Below are 21,303 nucleotides of genomic sequence, written 5' to 3' on the forward strand. Positions count from 1 at the left end.
AGAGCTATGGTTGAAAACCAGTGTTTTAGATGTAAGGGTTTCCTATTCTTGCTAATTACATTTACAACATTGTAGTGTTTTGTTCAATATCTAGTTTCATTGTTTCAGTGGCACCTGCCTCAGATAACCTGGAAGCTTTTTTTTTTTTTTTGGACTCCTCTTTTAAATAATTTATTTTGAACCTATCATAACACCACTGACATATAACTCCCTAATAAGATAAAGCAAAAACAAAAAGTTTATCATATTAGAAACAAGATACACCATCACTTATAGTCTTCAAACATTATTGCACTTTAACTTTCATAATTTGACAAAGCATTCATGAAACAATCTGCAGACTAGTTTTAACAAACAAATAACACCTGTAAGCAGACATGACTGTCCTAAATTGCTTATTAGGTATGAATTTTACAAACTTTACTTATATTAGTGGTAACGGTGGAGCTGGAGGGTATTGCGCCTTCTCCAAGCTGCGCAGCAAGAACTACCAATAGTGTGGTGAAACTTATGGCCCTTTCCAAGGCCACAGCTCTTTCGGCCTGCACATGTCAGCCCACGCATCTCCCTGTGCTTGTGGACTGGTTTGGTGATCCACTGGGTGTCAGGATTTCTTCTGATAGCTTTATGGAATGGATCAATGACGATAACCTCAAAAAATTTGTATGTGGAATCTTCACCAACCCAGTAAGAATTCAGGACTGTTAGAGCCCCACAGTGGCATCCAGCTTGCTCCTCTGCAACGGACTGAAGACTTCAGGCAAACTTTAACTAGTTAACACCATGATGGACAGGCTTGCCATAAGTTACACCTTTAGGAACTGGGCATTTTCGGCCACCACGGCGAACACAAATCCTATATATAACGTAACCTTGCTTGACTTCGTAGCCCAGTCGGTGAGCTTTATCAGGCTGGGTGGAGCGGGGAGCCCTGTGGAGAGCAGAGAGCTGGTGGTACTGGCAGCAGCGGACCCTCAGAAGAAATCGCATGACATCAGACTGCTTCTTCCTCCACAGCTCCTGGATGTACTTGTAAGCACCTATCTTGGCCTACCTGATGGCTGCCACCAGATGGAAAGGAAAGAGTCTTACTCCCCACCTGGAAGTTCTTAAAAAAAGACTGCTGAGGCCTAGGCGGGTGGATCACGAGGTCAAGAGATGAAGACCATCCTGGCTAACATGGTGAAACCTCGTCTCTACTAAAAATACAAAAATTAACTGGGCGTGGTGGTGCACACCTGTAGTCCCAGCTACTCGGGAGGCTGAGGCAGGAGAATGGATTGAACCTGGAGGTGGAGGTTGCAGTGAGCCGAGATGGTGCCACTGCACTCCAGCATGGCGACAGAGTGAGACTGTCTCAAAAAAAAAAAAAAAGAGAAAGAAAGAAAGAAAAAAGACTGCTGGGCACCATCCTCAGAGTTACTGATTCAGGAAGTCTGGCTGGAGTGGGGCCTGAGAAATTTCTTTTCTAACAAATTACCAGGAGATTCTCTTATTGATCCAGAACCCCAGCTTTGGGAACTGCCACTTTATTATTTCATAAACTTCACTGGAAGAGAGATTGTGCCTATGTATCCACCATCCTGTCGCCTGTGCCTAGTATGTTTATGGCATGAAAGAATCTCTTTCGGATGAAAAAGTGATGGTGAAACCCTGTCTCATTCATAGTGAAAACATGTACAGAACATTGGAAACCTTCACCCAGCTCATTAAGGATAATGCTTGCCAATGAACCACAACAAATAACATTGGTTTAGGGATCTCTGCTACTATAAACCCTAGAGTATCTGGGGCATTTCCCATGAAAGTTCTGATTAGTTTTTCCTGAGGCACTACTTTATGGTAATAAAATTGGCATTCAATCAACAGGTTGATCGACAGTTCAGGCTTCCCTTCAAGGTGGCTTGAAATAGCAGAAGCAATAGTCTCTTTTAAATAAATAATTTTTTTTAATACATAAAGTCTCTCTTAAAGGGCCATCTGCTTTCAATTTTTCATTTAAACCTTCTGAAGGCTCACCAAGTGCCATAAGATAAAGAGAGCAAAAGTAAGGTGTAGCATCACAGGCAATAATACTCCTGTCATTACCAAAGTACTATGGGGATTACTCCATAATGGCATTCTCTTATATCCTAAAAATATTAATGTGTTTTGCTTCTGAAGGAAACCAAAATATGCCACTTTCAAATATATGTCCTTAATATATTTTGATATGGCTATTCAGAGAGACTGCAGACCATAGGAATACCTTTTACAAGCTGTCCTTTTGTGAGGAAGATTTGCAACTGTAGAGGAAATCAACGTAAGTGACGTTAACAGTGAATACAAATAGGCTTTCTCTGAGCCCCATCCCTTATCTGCCTTATCCACATCTAGAAGAGATTAACTCACAAACAAAGAAGACTAAAACTCTGACACTTTTAGAGTTCTGACAGAGAAAATTTTTCCTCAGGCTCCTATCTATACCAAGAGCTGCTACCAATGAGCTTTCATCTGCATAATAACAAAAACTTTGCTTGCCAGTGTCAACCTGAAATAATTGACAGGATCAGAACCCAATTTTAAAAATTTTATTTAAGTGAAAAGCTGAGAATAACTATCCAAGAAACATGGACTCCTGAGAAATGGAGTCAGTGCTCTGAAGTTAAAAGTTAAGTTCTTCCTTATATTAGCAGAAAACAAGGACAGCTAGTAGGATTATAACATTTTCTATATAAGCCTCGTTTATGAGTTACAACTAAGATTTTTTTAATAGCTTGTTTTCATATCCTTTCCAATTTAAAAGCATATTTAATGTTCCGTCTTAGACAATGTGATAGTAATGAAGTCTTTGCGTAAGAGAGGAGAGAGGAGAGTTAATCTATAATGAAGATCAACACTGAACAGGGAAGGGGTCTTCTCTGGCAACCTTCTGTCATTTACAACATTTTATAAAACACTGTAGGTAAAGAAAAGGCTAATTGATAACCAAAACAACAAAGATTACAGCTGCCTGGGTTACAACTGCCTGTCACATGACTCAGGTCCCATAATCACATTCCCTTAAGGCTCAAAATATCTGAAAGTTCCAACAGCTTAGATTCTGAATTACTTATTTTCACACCGTGCTTTCCTCCCATCATTCTCTTGGAATGCCACCTCCTCCCTCCTCAAGAAGCCCCAAGCCCCTAATCTTTCTGTCATCTCAGGATGGTGTAAAAACTTCAGCCATCTGTTCTGTACTTTAAATTTCATTTTTGCAAGGCTCCTATGTTCATGTATGTATAAATATATTTGTATGCCCTTCTCCTGTTAATCTATCTTGTTTGTTTTATAGAATAAAGTTATCAAACCTTCGGAAAAGGGAGAGAAGGAAATTCCTTTTGCTCCTACAGTTTAATATTAGTCTTTTTGTAATAAAAATAATCCTAATTTTTTTTATTGTAAGCAGACCTTCCCTGTCTGCTTACAATTTTAATATTTCAAGGTGGATTTTCTCAGACTAGAGGTAGAAGCACAGAGCTATTATGCTGATGATTCACTGTTTTTGACTCTTGGGTTACACATTTATTTAATTATCATGATCAAATATTTACTTTTGTGGAGGTTCCCTGATGAGGAGGCTTAGTTCTTGCCCTCTGAGAGCTAGAGAAAAATCTAACGAATCTGATACAGGTTACTTTCCCAGATCCTGTGTTTGAATGCTATGGAAAGAAACTACTAGGTATACCCAAATATTCTAGATGATTAAAAAAAAAAGTTCAAAAACCCCTGAATCTCCCAAATGTTCTCAGAACTGTTAACAGCTATTGTCTTGATAATTTTTTATTCTATTTTTTACTTTATAGTTTTAGAGTAATTTTGTTACTTCCCCAAAAAACAGGGTTTATTTGCCTGATAACAAATAACTCTCTACAAGAATGCAGGTTTTGATCAATAGGAGTTTTATTACTTGGCCCAAGTAAGGAGAACACTGAGAGTATTCTCCAAAGCACTGTCTCTTCGAGGGAAAGTGACAAGAGGATTATATGGGGCAATATATAGGGAGAGGGTGTGTCACCACACGTAGAGGAGGGGTTCTAGTTGTGCGGATGCAGCCAGTGATTATGCCAGTTCACAGGTTGCATGTTAAGGTAAATGAAGCTACAGCTTCTCCCAGGTGGAGACTTTAGCATGGTAATGAGGGAAGTTCACTCAGACTCATCTATAAGTTGCTGGGGTCTGTCAGGAGCTGGTTCCAACCAACAAGGTAACTGCATTTCACATAGGGTTTGGAAAAAAACAGACTTCAGGGCAGAAGGCAGTAAAACAGGCTGATAGCTAAAGTTGATTAAATTCCTATAATCCCTGGAGACGTTCCCTGTCTGCCTACAATTTCAAAATTTCAAAGTTTCTTTTGCTTATGATAACCCAAGTTCTATGAGGTAAGAAGGCTTGTTTCTAAACATAATTTGTCAGAAGTGGCAGCAAGAAATTAAATAACTTGTATATGTAATCATCTGATGTGTTCATCTTGCCTGCTTCCCAGAAAACCTGATGCACTGAGAAGAACAGCCTTTTGCAATAGAGAAAGGGTTTAGTAAACTCAGAACTGGCTAAGTTGAAGGACAGGCATTTTATTATTGCTTCAATCAGTCTCCCTAAAAATTTGGAGGCTAGGGATTTTTAAGTATAGTTTGGTGTGCAGAGGGCAATGGAATGGGGAATACTGATTACTTGGGTTGGGAATGAAATCACAGGGAGTTGGAGCTGAAACTACATTTGCAAAATTATGACTGAGTCAGTGAAATAGATCTAACTTAATCAACTGCATCCTGTTTCTAACCTCCAAGCTGTCCGTGTTCTTTCCTGGGCGTATGCTGAACTTACTTTGGGAGAAACTTGGTTTACAGCTTATAGTTTAGGACAAAGACAGTAACAGCCCTTTCCCAGGGCAAACCTCCTTCTTGCCTGGGGACTAGATTGCCTTTGTAGGACTAACATTAGCCACAAGATTAGAAATTATGGTTTATGACTCATGAAGCTGGAGGCTACATGATTCTGACCCTCCCTAAAGTGCTTCTAAGATCAGTGCTTGAGATATTTTGCAGACCCTGCACTTGATGTATCACCTGGCACCACCCAGATTGATAAACTGGCCCATCTGATTTTGTGGCCCCCACCCAGGAACTGACTCAGTGCAAGAAGACAGCTTTGTCTCCTTATGATTTCATCCCTGACCAATCAGCTGTCCTGGCTCACTGTGTTTCCCCCACCCACTAAGTTGTCCTTAAAAACTCTGCTCCCTGAATGCTCAGGGAGACTGATTTGAGTAATAATAAAATTCTGGTCTCCTGCACAGCTGGCTCTGCATGAATTACTCTTTTTCTATTGTAGTTCCCCTATCTTGATAAATTGGCTCTGTCTAGGCAATGGGCAAGGTGAACCCCTTGGGCAGTTACAGAGCTTGCCTTCTTGTACTGAGTCAGTTCCTGGGTTGGAGCTTTGGCTTTTGAGACCAGATAAACCAGGTTACCAGCCTGGGTGGTGCCAGCTGGTCCATCACAATGCAGGCTCTGAAAAAATGCCTCAAACACCAATCTTAGGTTTTATAATAGCAATGTTACCTATGGGAGCAATTGGGGAGGTGAGGAATCTTGTGGCCTCTGGCTGCATGACTCCTGAACCATAATTTCTAATCTTGTGGCTAATTTGTTAGTTTCAAAGGAAGTCTGATCCCCAAGGAAGGAAGGGGTTTATTTTAGGAAGGGACTATTACTGAAAGACAGGACTAGCTGGATTTCCTAGGCCGACTAAGAATCCCTAAGCCTAGCTGGGAAGGTGACAGCATCCACCTTTAAACACGGGGCTTGCAACTTAGTTCACACCTGACCAATCAGGTGGTAAAGAGAGCTCACTAAAATGCTAATTAGGCAAAAACAAGAGGTAAAGAAATAGCCAATCATCTATCGCCTGAGAGCACAGCGGAGGGATAACGATCAGCATATAAACCCAGGCATTCGAGCCAGCAATGGCTACCCTCTTTGGGTCCCCTCCCTTTGTATGGGAGCTCTGTTTTCAGTCTATTAAATCTTGCAACTGCACTCTCTTCTGGTCCGTGTTTGTTATGGCTGGAGCTGAGCTTTCGCTCGTCGTCCACCACTGCTGTTTGCCGATGTCGCAGACCCGCCGCTGACTTCCATCCCTCTGGATCCAGCAGGGTGTCTGCTGTGCTCCTGATCCAGGAGGCACTCACTGCCGCTTCTGATTGGGCTAAAGGCTTGCCATTGTTCCTGCATGGCTGAGTGCCCTGGTTTGTCCTAATTGAGCTGAACACTAGTCTCTGGGTTCAGTGGTTCTCTCCTGTGACCCACGGCTTCTAATAGAGCTATAACACTCACTGCATGGCCCAAGATTCCATTCCTTGGAATCTGTGAGGCCAAGAACCCCAGGTCAGAGAAAACAAGGCTTGCCACCATCTTGGAAGTGGCCTGCTGCCATTTTGGAAGCAACCCACCACCATCTTGGGAGCTCTGGGAGCAAGGACCATCCTCCCTCCCCCACCCCTGCCCTGCCCAGCCCTGCTGTAACATTATCTTCTTTGTTTTGAGGTTAAGCTATAAACTAAATTCCTCCCATAGTTAGCTTGGCCTACACTCAGGAATGAGCAAGGGCAGCTGAAAGGTCACAAGCAAGATGAAATTAGGTCACATTACTTTCATTGTCACAATTTTTGCAAAGGTGGTTAGATGCAGAGTCTTACAGCTAATAGGAGAGTAGTAACAAAGTCTCTATGCAAATTTGAGGCACACAAGATTATATGAATCAACTTGTATAAATAAATGGAAAAAGGCCATATTACAGCAAGTTGTATCCATAAACTAAAGAACCTGTAGATACAGAGCGTAGGTTTCATCCTTCATATTGAATGCTTTACAGTCTACATTTTTAGGACTCATGTATGTTATTTTCCCTCTGTGTAATTTCCTGCCTGATCAGTGTCTCTGGCCTCTTGAAGTCTTGATAGAAGTACTGAAGAAATGCAAACAACCCTGCTTTCTGAAAGTGAAGTGATAAGTTACTTCATTTGTTTTGATGAGGCTGGTCTAGGAAAAAATTGCTTCAGAAGTGTGTACTCTGGGATACACAGGCAACAATGTGTATGTGATGTGTGTGTGTGTGTGTGTGTGTGCATATGTATTGTATATGTGGCATACTTTTCTTACTCTAAAACTGGTGGTTAAACTTTTGTTAAAATAAAGACATCAAGTTTGTGAAGAAATATGATATATGCTGAAGATCTGTAAAACTGAAAAGAAAAAAATAAAAAAAGAGTGCTGCAGCGAATCAGCCAAAAAGCCAAGAAACATGTGAATCTTAGTCTAGGACTCCACTGACTTGAAGACGGTATTCATGTATGTAGGCCTTTGGTAACACTCTGCCTAAAGAAAAGAAGGCCCAGAAGACTAAGTCTGGAAATAAAGAAGAGCATAGCATGGTTTTAGAGTCAGAGCCAGAAGGCATGAGTGGAAGGTACTGAGAGACAGATTTAGGTTTACATATAAAATAATTTTCTAACAAATATTATTGCATTCATGAGAGTATTCTGTGTGTTTATGTAATATTAACTGTGTCTTTATTGATATTTACTAATGATACGGCTCTCATGAGTGGAGGAACACCAGGGTTTTTCGTCTGGAGTCAAATTAGATAAAATGACATGGACACATGTGGAGTGGTTTTAAGGAGCAGAGAGTTTCATAGGCAAGAAGGAAGGGAGAAGAAAGAAGAAAGAAACTCCCCTGTACAGAGACAGAGTGGTGTCTTTCCAAAGCTGAGAAAGGAGACCCCATGTGCCAAGGATACCAGCCAGTTTTATGAGGAGGCTGGAGGAGGCAGTGTCTGATTTGCGTAGGACTCAGGAGATTGGTTTTGACCAGGCATGTTATTCACGTAGCCTGGGAAAAAATTGGCGCTTCCACCCTAGCCTTTTAATATGCAAATGCTGGGCTCCATACATGGGGATATGTAGGGGCAGCCATGTTGCCAGGGACATGTGGGGGCAAGGGCAAGAGGACAACGGTGAGAATCGCCTTGTTGGATGGACCCAGTTTCTAATGGCCTGCATTTGCATATCAAAGGTTGCCGCCCCTAAGAGCCAGGGCTTCTCTGCTAGATAAGAAACGTTTCTGGAGCTGCTTTAAAAAGAAATGAAAATATTCCAAGGACCCCTTTTCCTCTCTGCCTAAAATAATTCCTTAATAACTCCTACCACACGAATGTAATGTTTATAGAAATCCACTTTACACATCACAAAATCGAAGTACCAGGATGTTATGAAATGTGCCCATCTTTCCAGTCAGGAAATAGTAGAAATGGAATTTGAACCTACACTGTCGGACTCTGAAGGCTACAGCTCACCTGTGTGGATATGATACCTCTCTGATGCTTTGAGATATGAGATTCCCTGTAAGCAAGTGATTTTTTTTATACCATCGAGTTTGTTTAAATGAAAAATGGGGCCAGGTGTGATGGCTCACACCCATAATCCCAGCATTTTGGGAGGTCAAGGTGAAAGAATTGCTTGAGGCCACAGATCTGAGACCAGCCCAGGCAACATAGTGAGACCCTGTCTCTACAAAAAATAGGAAAACTAGCCAGCTGTAGTCCCAGCTACTCCAGAAGCTGAGGTGGGAGGATTGCTTGAGCCCAGGATGTCAAGGCTGCAGTGAGCCATGATCGTGTCACTACACTGTAGCCTGTGGGACAGAGGAAGACTGTGTCTCAATAAATAAATAAAAAATGAAAAATAACGAGCCCCTGTCAAGTACATGCCAGAAGATATTTCTGCTTTAGTTAGAAGCTGTACTAGATAATCACTAATGTGATTATATAATTTCATTCTAACGTAAATCATCTCATTTAATTCTAAGATTCTATTATGAAATAATCTAGATTTTCTATGTTTTCATCATCTATTGAACTCTCAATATTATTGTTTTGCTACTCACTTGAGTTTACCTACAATGTAAACCATGCTGTAGCAAAGCAAGTCTTAACTGGTTGCTATGATCCATATTTATAAAGAATACAGACTGATCCCATAATATAGAAAAAGATTATGGCAGCTCCAGTCTGTACAATGGCTGTAGTCTATCAAAGTTGTCATATATAATCAGAGAAACAGCTTTAAGGAAACCTACTTAGAAATAAAATTATTTTGTATAATGGAGTCTGGTGCTGTTAAACATGATTTGACCAACAATGGGGCAATTTTAAAAGTGTAAGTGAAATAGATTGCCAATTAGATATAGCACTTTATAAATGTGGATAATTGATCTGGAGGAACCAATAAATATCTGAAGAGCTCAATAATCACTTTAAAAAGTAATCAAGCCATGTAATTCCTTCTGTAATTCCATCTGTAATTCAGATCATGAAGAAAATTATGTGAATCAAGAGAAAGAACACAGATATTTCAATACATCTTTGATATTACTTAATTAAGTTGGTTACCATGTTGCTATAAATATACCACTTTCTACAGCTTGCTGATTATCATCATTTTGAAATGTAATCCAAGGTTAGGTAAGAGAAGGATGAGTAACATAGTTTTTTTTTTTTTTTTCTTTTAGACAAACCACAATTTAAGAAAATAGTTGCAAATAAGATGGAAAAGTTAAACTTATTTGATGTTCTGAATTAGAAGTATGGAAAGAGATTATGTAAGCCTGGATGGTCTTTTGTTAGTAACCTTCATTACTTGATAAATCAATCCATAATCCAAACCACAATGACATTCCTTCTGGAAAGAATGCTACACCAGTGGAAACTAATTAAAATGAAAACCCTGTCTATGAAAGTAGGAATTTATACTGAATATTTAACAAAGTGTCAAGTAGTGCTAATGAGCTGTTTTAGGGCTAATTCTGGTAACTACAGAGTGAAGTAAGGCCACATTTTCAATCCAAATGATTCACAAAGTTTACTTAGAATTCAACTTGCAAAAACTCTCATTGAATTTTTGTCTTCTCTCATTTACCTTATCTAAACTAACTTACCTCATTCTTTTCCCACCCATAGTTCATATTTGTATGTTACTACTACCTTGGAGAGAACAGAATATCAAAATAGGAGTCCTGCTAGAATCCATAGAGACTTCTTAGAAGACCATTAAGAAATGTTGTATGCCAACATTTACCTTAAAATCCAATCTAATCAAGACTTCTTAGGGTCTTTAAAGGTCAATCTGAAAAGAGAAAAAAATCAGTTTAGAGTCAATAATACACGAATAGTGTTATTATCAGCCTTTTAATCTTTTAACAAATAGTATTTTGTAATTTATAGAAAGATAACAATCAATGATCATATAAAAAGAGCAAATGGCATTTAACAGCTAAAAGATGACAAAATTAGATGCATATAAAATTAGGAAAATAAATTATCATAAACTTTTATAGCCATGTCCCCCAAAATTTGCAGTAATTAATTTTTAAAAACTTGTGAATTTAACTAAGTATTTAATGAAGAAGTAATACCAATCCTTCACTATCAAGAGAGAATAATTCCCAGTTTATTCCATGAGGCCAGTATTAGCATGATACAAAATCCAGACAAAAGTATCTTAAGAAATTAAGATGACAGACCAGTTATCTCCCGATGAGTGCAGACACAGACATTCTCTAAAAACACTAGAAAACTGAATAAAGTAACATATAAAATGAATTACATACCTCAACCTTGTGGAATTATTTTGCAAATGCAGTGATGGTTAACATCTAAGAATAAATCATTGTAAAACATCATATTAATAGAAAAAGACAAAAATAATGCTCATCTTGATAAATACAGAAAAGCGTTTGACGTAATCCAACATTTAGTCATGATTTAAAAAATAAACCAGCAAAATACGAATAGAAAAACACTTTCTTGCACTAAGACAATGTATCCATTACATACTGAAAGCTTATACTCAATGAAGAAATACCCCTGGGAAGTAGGACCTATCATTTCTAAATTCTACAAATTTTAATTTAGCAACTAAGTTGATCTTAAAATACTACTGGGTTCTGTTGATCAGGTCTCCTAAAGAAGGAGCCTAAAACTGGGATGGTTTTCTTGGCCATGACTAGAGTGTGGTATTTTCAAAGAATATAAAGATTTAATATTTAGAATGTCAGAGGAGGAAAAATACATGCTCATCTGAAAAGATGCAAGAAAAAGGTATTTTCTAAAATTCAGTATTTTATGTTGATTCAAGTCTCATAAAAACTGGTAGCATGTGCATAATTCTGTAACATTATTTATCAGATAGATCTCAAAGAGAGAAGAACCTCAGCCTGCGCTGGCATACTCCTATCTCAGTGCCTTTAGGAAAAAGACAAAGAAGCCACTGAACCCACTAATATTTATGACTGATCAGGAAAAATAAGCAATACCTTGAGACAAAATTGGGAAATACAAAAACAAAGGCCAAGTAGCATTTTCAGATGATTTGATTGCCTGACTGAGAAACCATGAGAACAGAAAGCAGAAATAATATTGGCAACTAAATATAACATCACTCCAGGAAGTTCAAAAGACTGCACACAATGAAGCCATGTGTGGGAGAGGCATGAAACCACTAAACTGTAAAAAGGGGAATCAGAGACTTGAACAGAGGGGCCTGCTCATCCCTAGAGAAAGTCTCAATATTGCAATGAAGTTATATTTTCACCCAACTTATTTTACACATTCACTTTAGTTAATTTAACATTTTCTAAGTAATATTAATGATTAAAAGGTATACAGACACACACATTTATTTTTCTGAGAAGAAAAGCAAGAGTAAAGAAAATGCCTAATATATGGAGAAGAAATGCATTAATCAATTAGAACCAGGTTAAGTGGGTTTCAAAAATGGATTAAAATGGCCTTTAGAATCACAATGACTAAAAAGAAGACCAGAAAACACAAAATGATGCTCAGTCCTACTAATAATGAAAGCTCTTTGGTTTATGTTTTGGAAATGGTCCCAGTGATAAAACATATATAATGAAATCATGGGGTGGGCAGGAAACAGACTATGACTTATTCATATGCAATTTATGATTCAAGAGTGAAATATGTTCTCTATCAAATGCAATTTAGGGACTGAATTACTTATAATTAAGCAGTTTCCAAAACAGCAATGTAGAGAATCTCAGAAGAAACTCACGTAACTACCCAACAGTGAAAATTTGGTGCTGTGAAAGTGGACTCTCGAGGTGGGCTCACTGGGAGTGGGGCTCCTAGACAGTCTCTACCTGATCCTGAGTGTAGGTGTGAGACCGCGGGCCCTCACAGAGGACAGTGTGCAGGGCCTATGTGAGGTGAGCAAAATCTCACAGATTTTGACAAGACTCACAAGGTCCCGGAAGCCTGGGAGGACAGAGAAGCACAAGGAACTGGGAAAGTTCTTCACCTGGGTGTGAACCTGTGCCTGTACCTCCTATGCACATGCAGAGCAGCCCTCCTGCTAGCTCTTCTGTGCTCCTCACCCTCTTGTTGAATATGGCACTCTAGCCACCATTCTGGATAGAGGAGAACCCAGTAGGGAAGAGCAGGCACCTCCAGCTCAGGACAAGAGAAAAATACAGCTATTAATTTCAAGCAACTTTAAGTATATGCTGTGGAACACATGTCCTTGGAGATGCTCCATGTAAAGAAGAAATTTCATGGTAAAATAAGTTCAAAAAGCACAGCAAAATATGCGCTTCTCCTTTACACAGGCAAAAATATTATATAAAGTTCAGAGAAATCTGAAAAAAAAGTTTATTGCAACATTTGCCAAATTTACTTGACCACAAACCACTCTTTTTTTTTTCTTTCACTATGCAGATATTGTCATTCTGTAGAAACAAAATTTAAGGAGAATCTTGCTTTAAAATTTTAATTTTTCTGTCAGGTTTTCATATTTTAATTATATTTTGATAAGGAGGAAGTTTTGTTTGAACTTCCATGTTGCACTGGAAAAGTGGAAAATTTTAGGTTTAGCTTCTGGAAGCAACGTTTGGCTAGATTATTTTAATAATTTCTCCCTCAAAAACTTTACCAAAAAAACCTGAATAATATATTATTTTAAAACATTGAAGAGAATTTAAGAAACAGCAAAGCTACTTTTGAACTGAATTTGTGTCTCCTGTAAATTGGGTTTGATCATTTTGGAAGGCAAGTGGGAAAAAAATCAAAGCCCAGGACTGGCAGAAGTAAGAGGTTTAAGAGACAACTTTATGCAAAATGAGCTGGGATTTTAAAGAACTGCATGCTCTGAGTGAGGGTCAACCAGAAGTACACCAGGCTTCTCATGGAATTGCAAACTGAAGTTTAATATCTTGCATAGTCCAGACCATCTTAAGAATTGAGTTGGTTTTAAGTAGGTCTCTGATTAGTGTAATGTCCCCAAGAGACTGTCAGAAGCAAATGTAATCTCTCTAGAGCAAAATGTCTTAATCCAAATCTGCGGATTAATTATATGTCAACTTGGCTAGGTTATGGTACCTAGTTGTTTGGTCAAGTACCAAGTTATTTTATCTTTTAAAAAAAAAATTTGTGGATACATAGTGGGTGTATATATTTGTGGAATACATGAGGTATTTTGATAAAGGCATACAATGTGTAATAATCACATCAGAGTAAATAGGGTATCCATCACCTCAAACATTTGTCCTTTCTTTGTGTTACAAACAATCCAATTACACTCTTTTAGTTATTTTAAAATATGCAGTAAATTACTGTTGACCGTAGTCTCCCTGTTGTGCTATCAAATACTAGTTCTTAATCATTCTAACTATATTTTTGTACTCATTAACCATCCCCACTTCCCCCTATCCCTACCCTGCTCAGCCTCTGGTAACTGTTATTCTACTCTCTATCAACAAGAGTTCAATTGTTTTAATTTTTAGCTCCCAGAAAAAAGTGAGAACATGCAAAGTTTGTCTTTCTGTGCCTGGCTTATTTTACTTAACATGATGTCCTTCAATTCCAGCCATGTTGCTGCAAATGACAGAATCTCATTCTTTTTTTATGGCTGAATAGTAATCCATTGTGTATATGTACCTAAGTGATGGACATTTAGGTTACTTCCCAATCTTGGCTGTTGTTTACAGTGCTGCAACAAACATGAGAGTGCAGATATCTCCTTGATGTAACGATTTCCCTTTATTTGGGTACATACCTAGCATTGGGATTGCAGATCATATGGCAGCTCTATTTTTAGTTTTTTGAGGAACCTCCAAACCGTTCTCTATAGTGGTTGTACTATATTTGCTTTCTCGCTAACAGTCTATGAGTTCCCTTTTCTCCATATCCTCACTGGCATTCATTATTGCCTGTCTTTTTGATAAAAGCCATTTTAACTGAAGTATGATGAGGCCACATTGTAGTTTTGATTTGCATTTCTCTGATGATCAATGATGTTAAGCACCTTTTCATAAACCTGTTTCCCATTTGTATGTCTTCTTTTAAGAAATGTCTATTCAGATATTTTGCCCGTTTTTAAATCAGACTTTTAGATTTTTTCCAACTGAGTTGTTTGAGCTCCTTATATATTCTGGTTATTAGTCCCTCATCAGATAGATAGCTTGCAAATATTTTCTCCCATTCTGTGAGTTATCACTTCATTGTACTGGTTGTTTTCTTTGCTATGCAGAAGCTTTTTGACTTGATTTTATCCCGTTTATCCATTTTTGCTTTGGTTGTCTGTTTTTTGGGGGTATTACTAGAGCAATCTTTGCCCAGAACAATGTCCTAGAGATTTTCCCCAATGTCTTCTTGTAGTAGTTTCATAGTTTGAGGTCTTAGATTTAAATCTTTATTCTATTTTAATTTGATTTTTGTATATGGTGAGAGATAGGGATCTAGTGTCATTATTCTGCATATGAATATTCAATTTCCCAGCAAGATTTATTGAAGACACTGTCCTTTCTCCAATGTATGGTCTTAGCACCTTTGTCAAAAATGAGTTCAGTGTAGATGCATGGATTTATTTCTGGGGTCTCCATTCTGTTCCTTTGGTCTACATATCTGTTTATATGCCAGTACGTGCTGCTTTGGTTACTATATCTCTGTAGCATAATTTGAAGTCAGGTGATGTAATTCCTCCAGTTTTGTTCTTTTTGCTCAGGATAGCCTTTGCTACTATGTTTTTTTGTGGTTCCATATAAATTTTAGAATTATTTTTTCTATTTCTGTGAAGAATGTTATTGATATTTTGATAGGGAGTACATTGAATATGCAGATTGCTAAAATTTAATCTTTATTCTTGCATCTTCCTATTATCTCTCTGAAATCTGTTCTGCCAAACTTCTACACACACAAATATATATTTATATTCACGTTCATTGATTTCTTCAAAGATCATCTGACAATGGATTCTTTAGAGTAGTCTGGCCCTCAGGTTATGTTGTTCCATTAAACATAATCTCTCAGTTGTTTATTATTTAGATTCTTAGTATTAGTTCACTAGTATGTGTGTGTGTTTGAGTGTGTGTGTATGCATATGTGTGTGTTTTCAGATAAAGTTTAAATTTTACCTGCCTTCTGGGGGTGATATGAAGCATAACTAACTTTGGTGAAATACAAATTCTAACAGTAATCATTCTGTAGGCTTACATGCTTAAACTTTTTTTACACAGCCTACTTACCAAATGAATAATTTAGCACGCAAGTCTCAGATACATTCAAAGACAAGTGCATATGAAACTAGGTTAAGTATTTTGTGATTTGAGGTTATGATAGCCAAACGTCTTTGCTCTCCATGCTTTCAAGAAATAGAAAGAAGATAGAGTAATTTTGCAAATAGTTAAGCTTCTGCCTCTTGTGCCATTGGCAATAGAACATTATTACAGATCATTTTGTTTTCTGTGTCTGTTTGTCTCTTGGAGGAAACTCTTTACTCACAGTGCCTAGAGCAGTGCCAGGTTCAAGTTAAGGTAAATAACAGCTTTCTGAATGGATGCTAATTGTCATGATGGCTCTTATCAGAAGGGAAAAATCATACATTCCTAAAGCCAAAAAAATATTTAAAACACTATAGAGATGAGTCTCTGACTTTAGAATTATGAGGCTCTCCAGATGGCAGCTATTAACTTTATAAAAAATCTGCAAAAGTGAAGGGTTACTACTATTCCTTGGTAGACTATTCCAGTGTCTCATTCTCTTCTTATTAAATAGACAATGCATTGACTGCTTATAGTTCTTGGCACTGTGAAATAAAGTGGCAAAGAGAACAGAATCTTGATCTTGTGAAGTTATAGATTAGTGAACCACTAATAATTAGAACAAGAAGGAGCCTTTAGAATGATTCCACCCTACTCTGATTCCTTCATTTTATAGGTCATTGTTGTGAACTGAATGTTTTTGTCCCTCCCTCCCCCCAAAATGTTATATGTTAAAATTCTAATCCCTAATATAATAGTATTCAAAGATAGGGCCTTTGAGAGGTGGTTAGATCATGATGGTGGAGCCCTCATGAATGAGATGAGTGCCCTTATAAAAAGAAACACTCACCACTCCTATTCAACATAGTGTTGGAAGTTGTGACTAGAGCAATCAGGCAAGGGAAAGAAATAAAGAGCATCCAAATAATAAGAGAGGAAGTCAAACTATCCCTGTCTACAGATGACATGATTCTATATTTGGAGAACCCCATTGTCTCTGCCCAAAAGCTCCTTGAGCTGATAAATAACTTCAGCAAAGTTGTAGGATACAAAATCAATGTACAAAAATCACTAGCAGTCCCATTCACCAACAACAGCCAAGCTCAGGGCCAAATCAGGAATGCAGTCCTATTCACAATTGCCACAGAAAGAATGAAAATACTAGGAATAAAGCTAACTAGGAAGGTGAATGATGTCTACTGGGGGAACCTGCCCCCAATATTTCAACATAGGTTCTTTCTATTTTCCGTAACTGTCAGCTGGATGAGAAATAAAGACAGACAGTATAAAGAGAGGAATTTTACAGCTAGGCTGTCGGGGGGTGACATTATATATCAGTAGGACCGTGATGCCTGCCTCAAAACCAACAAGTTTTTATTAAGGGTTTCAAAAAGGGAGGGGGTGTAAGAACAAGGAGTAGGTACAAGGATCACATGCTTCAAAAGGCAAAAAGCAGAACTACTAATAAGGGTCTAACAAAGATCACATGCTTCTGAGGGAACAGGACAAAGGGCAAAAGCAGAACTCCTGATAAGGGTCCAATAAAGATCACAAGGCAAAGGGCAAAAGCAGAACTACTGGTAAGAGTCTATGTTCAGTGGTGCACGTATTGTGTTGATAAACATCTTAAACAACAGAAAATAGGGTTCGAGAGCAGAGAACCAGTCTGACCACAAATTTACCAGGGCAGAGTTTTTCCCCACCCTAGTAAGCCTGAGGGTACTGCAGGAGACCAGGGCGTATCTCAGTCCTTATCTCAACAGCATAAGACAGATCTTCCCAGAGCGGCCCTTTATAGACCTCCCCCCCAAGAATGCATTCCTTTCCCAGAGTATTAATATTAATATTCCTTGCTAGGAAAAGAATTTAGCGATATCTCTCCTACTTGCACATCCATTTATAGGCTCTCTGCAAGAAGAAAAATATGGCTCTTTTTGCCCGACCCCACAGGCAGTCAGACCTTGTGGTTGTCTTCCCTTGTTCCCTAAAAATCGCTGTTATTCTGTTCTTTTTCAAGGTGCACTGATTTCATATTGTTCAAACACACATGTTTTACAATCAATTTCTACAGTTAACACAATTATCACAGTGGTCCTGAAGTGATGTACATCCTCAGCTTATGAAGATAACAGGATTAAGAGAATAAAGTAAAGATAGGCATAAGAAATTATAAAAGTATTATTTGGAAACTGATAAACGTCCATGAAATCTTCACAATTTATGTTCCTCTGCTGCTGCTCCAGCCAGTCCCTCTGTTTAGGGTCCCTGACTTCCCACCACAGATCTCTACAATGAGAATTACAAAACACTGTTCAAAGGAATCAGAGATAACAAAAACAAATGGAAAAACATCCCATGCTCATGGATAGGAAGAATCAATATCATTAAAATGGCCATACTGCCCAAAGCAATTTAGAGATTCGATGTTATTCCTATCCAAAAACCAATGACATTCTTCACAGAACTAGAAAAAACTATTTTGAAATTCATATGAAACCAAAAAAAGAGCCTGAATAGCCAAGGCAATCCTAAGCAAAAAGAACAAAGCTGGAGGCATCATGTTCTCTGACTTAAAAACTATACTACAGGGCTACAATAGCCAAAACAGCATGGTACTGATACATGAACAGACACATAGAACAATGTAACAGAATAGAGAACCCACAAATAAGGCCACACACCTACAACCATCTGATCTTCAACAAAGCTGAGAAATACAAGCAATGGGGAAAGGACTCCCTATTCAAAAAATGGTGCTGGAATAACTGGCTAGCCATATGCAGAAAATTGAAACTGGACCCCTTCCTTACACTATATACAAAAATCAACTCATGATGGATTAAAGACTTAAATAAAATGTAAAACTCAAAGCTATAAAAACCCTGGAAGACAACCTGGACAATATCATCTGGTAAAGATGTTGTGATTAAGATGCCAAAAGCAATTGTAACAAAAACAGAAATTGACAAATGGAATGTAATTAAACTTAAGAGTTTCTGCACAGCAAAAGAAACTATCAACAGAGTAAACAGACAACCTGCATAATGGGAGAAAATATTTGCAATCTATGCATCTGACAAAGGTCTAATATTTAACATCTATAAGGAACTTAAACAAATTTACAAGAAAAAAATAAACAACCCCTTTAAAAAGAGGACAAAAGACATGAACAGACACTTTTCAAAAATAGACATAGATGTGGCCAACAAGGATATGAAAAAAGGCTCAATATCACTTATCATTAGATAAATGAAAATCAAAACCACAATAAAATGCCATCTCATACTAGTCAGGATGGCTATTATTAAAAAGGCAAAAAATAACAATGCTGGTGAGATTGTTAATACACTGTTGATGGAAGTGTAAATTAGTTCAAACATTGTGGAAGGCAGTGTGACAATTTCTCAAAGACCTACAAACAGAACTACCATTCAACCCAGAAATATATAATACATATTTCTATATAATATATATAGAAATGTATTTAATTTTCTGTATGTCCTTAAATTCACTTACTATTTCTAGTATTTTTGAAGATTCATTATAATTTACATAATAATGTCTTCTGCAAATGAAAGTCATTTTATCTCTTTTTCTAATGATCTAGATATCTTTTTTTTCTCTTGTCATATTGCCCCCTAGCTAGAACCTCCAATACAATGTTGAATGGAAGTGATGAAGGCAGATATCTTGTTTTATTCTTATCTGAGGAGAAAAGTCTTTTGTCTTTTATCAGTATTTGGTGTTAGCTGTAGGTATTTTTGCATATCTCCTTTATAAGACTGAGGAAGTTCTTGTATATTTCAAGTTTTCTGAGAGCTTTGATGTCTGAGTATTAAATTTTATTGAAGTCATTGCCTGCGCCTAACCAGTTTTTTTTTTTTTTTTCTTTTGGTTAATGTGACAAAACAACATACATATGTTGAGCTAACTTTGAAATCCTCAGATAAACCAACTTGGTCCTGATGTGTTATTTTTACACACTAGATTTGGTTGGGGGTTTAATTTCTGCTATCCCCTGAGGTATAATTGATTGACCCAGCCCCATCTCAGCATATTCTTATGACATTCTCTGCGAATGTTCTCAGTTCTTTTGATGCCCTTAGTTCTTCTGATGACTAGCCTTTCTTGCTGACCACAAGCCCTTCTGAGTCCCTGCCATGTTGATCATATTTCCCATGGTCCTAGGAAGTCTCTTTTTTGATTTTAAAAAATGTGTAACATGAATATCAGCCCTATTGCCAGTTGGCCAGACTCTCAACTGAGACTTCATACTAAATAAAAGCAAGCATCTAACATGCTTCTTGCTCTGCATGCTGATGCCCAGAAATAAGTAAGAAACAAGTGATTGTAAATAACTAAATTAGTTTATTATCTGCCTTCACGATACACTTTCAATTTTTTTCCACAATATTTCAGAGCTAGAACTTCTTTTTTTTAAAATTATACTTTAAGTTTTAGTGTACATGTGCACAACGTGCAGGTTTGTTACACATGTATACATGTGCCATGTTGGTGTGCTGCACCCATTAACTCATCATTTAGCATTAGGTATATCTCCTAATGCTATCCCTCCCCACTTCCGCCACCCCACAACAGGCCCTGGTGGGTGATGTTCCCCTTCCTGTGTCCATGTGTTCTCATTGTTCAATTCCCACCTATGAGTGAGAACATGTGGCGTTTGGTTTTTTGTCCTTGAGATAGTTTGCTGAGAATGATGGTTTCCAGTTTCATCCATGTCCCTACAAAGGACATGAACTCATCATCTTTTATGGCTGCATAGTACTCCATGGTGTACATGTGCCACATTTTCTCAAACTCCTGACCTCAGGTGATCCATCTGCCTCGGCCTCCCAAAGTGCTGGGATTACAGGCGTGAGCCGCTAGGCCCAGCCATCCACATTTTCTTAATCCAGTCTATCATTGTTGGACATTTGGGTTGGTTCCAAGTCTTTGCTCTTGTGAATAGTGCCGCAATAAACAGATGTGTGCATGTGTCTTTATAGCAGCATGATTTGTAATCCTTTGGGTATATACCTGGTAATGGGATGGCTGGGTCAAATGGTAATTCTAGTTCTAGATACCTGAGGAATCGCCACACTGACTTCCACAATGGTTGAACTAGTTTACAGTCCCACCAACAGTGTAAAAGTGTTCCTATTTCTTCACATCCTCTCCAGCACCTGTTGTGTCCTGACTTTTTAATGATCACCATTCTAACTGCTGTGAGATGGTTTTGATTTGTATTTCTCTGATGGCCAGTGATGATGAGCATTTTTTCAAGTGTCACTTGGCTGCATAAATGTCTTCTTTTGAGAAGTGTCTGTTCATATGCTTCGCCCACTTTTTGATGGGGTTGTTTTTTTCTTGTAAATTTGTTTGAGTTCATTGTAGATTCTGGATATTAGCCCTTTGTCAGACGAGTAGATTGCAAAAATTTTCTCCCATTCTGTAGGTTGCCTGTTCACTCTGATGGTAGTTTCTTTTGCTGTGCAGAAGGTTTTTAGTTTAATTAGATCCCATTTGTCAATTTTGGCTTTTGTTGCCATTGCTTTTAGTGTTCTAGACATGAAGTCCTTGCCCATGCCTGTGTCCTGAATGGTATTGCCTAGGTTTTCTTCTAGGGTTTTTATGGTTTTAAGTCTAACATGTAAGTCTTTAATCCATC

General features: G+C 37.9%; 1 pseudogene; it reads right to left on the reverse strand.

The window, feature by feature from the left end:
• Window positions 1–424: 424 nt before the first annotated feature.
• Window positions 425–21,303, reverse strand: part of LOC116463030 (large ribosomal subunit protein eL15-like) — a 28,714-nt pseudogene continuing 7,835 nt past the window's right edge.

Source organism: Hylobates moloch, unplaced genomic scaffold (genome assembly GCF_009828535.3).
Source record: "Hylobates moloch isolate HMO894 unplaced genomic scaffold, HMol_V3 SCAFFOLD_24, whole genome shotgun sequence".
NCBI lineage: Eukaryota > Metazoa > Chordata > Mammalia > Primates > Hylobatidae > Hylobates > Hylobates moloch.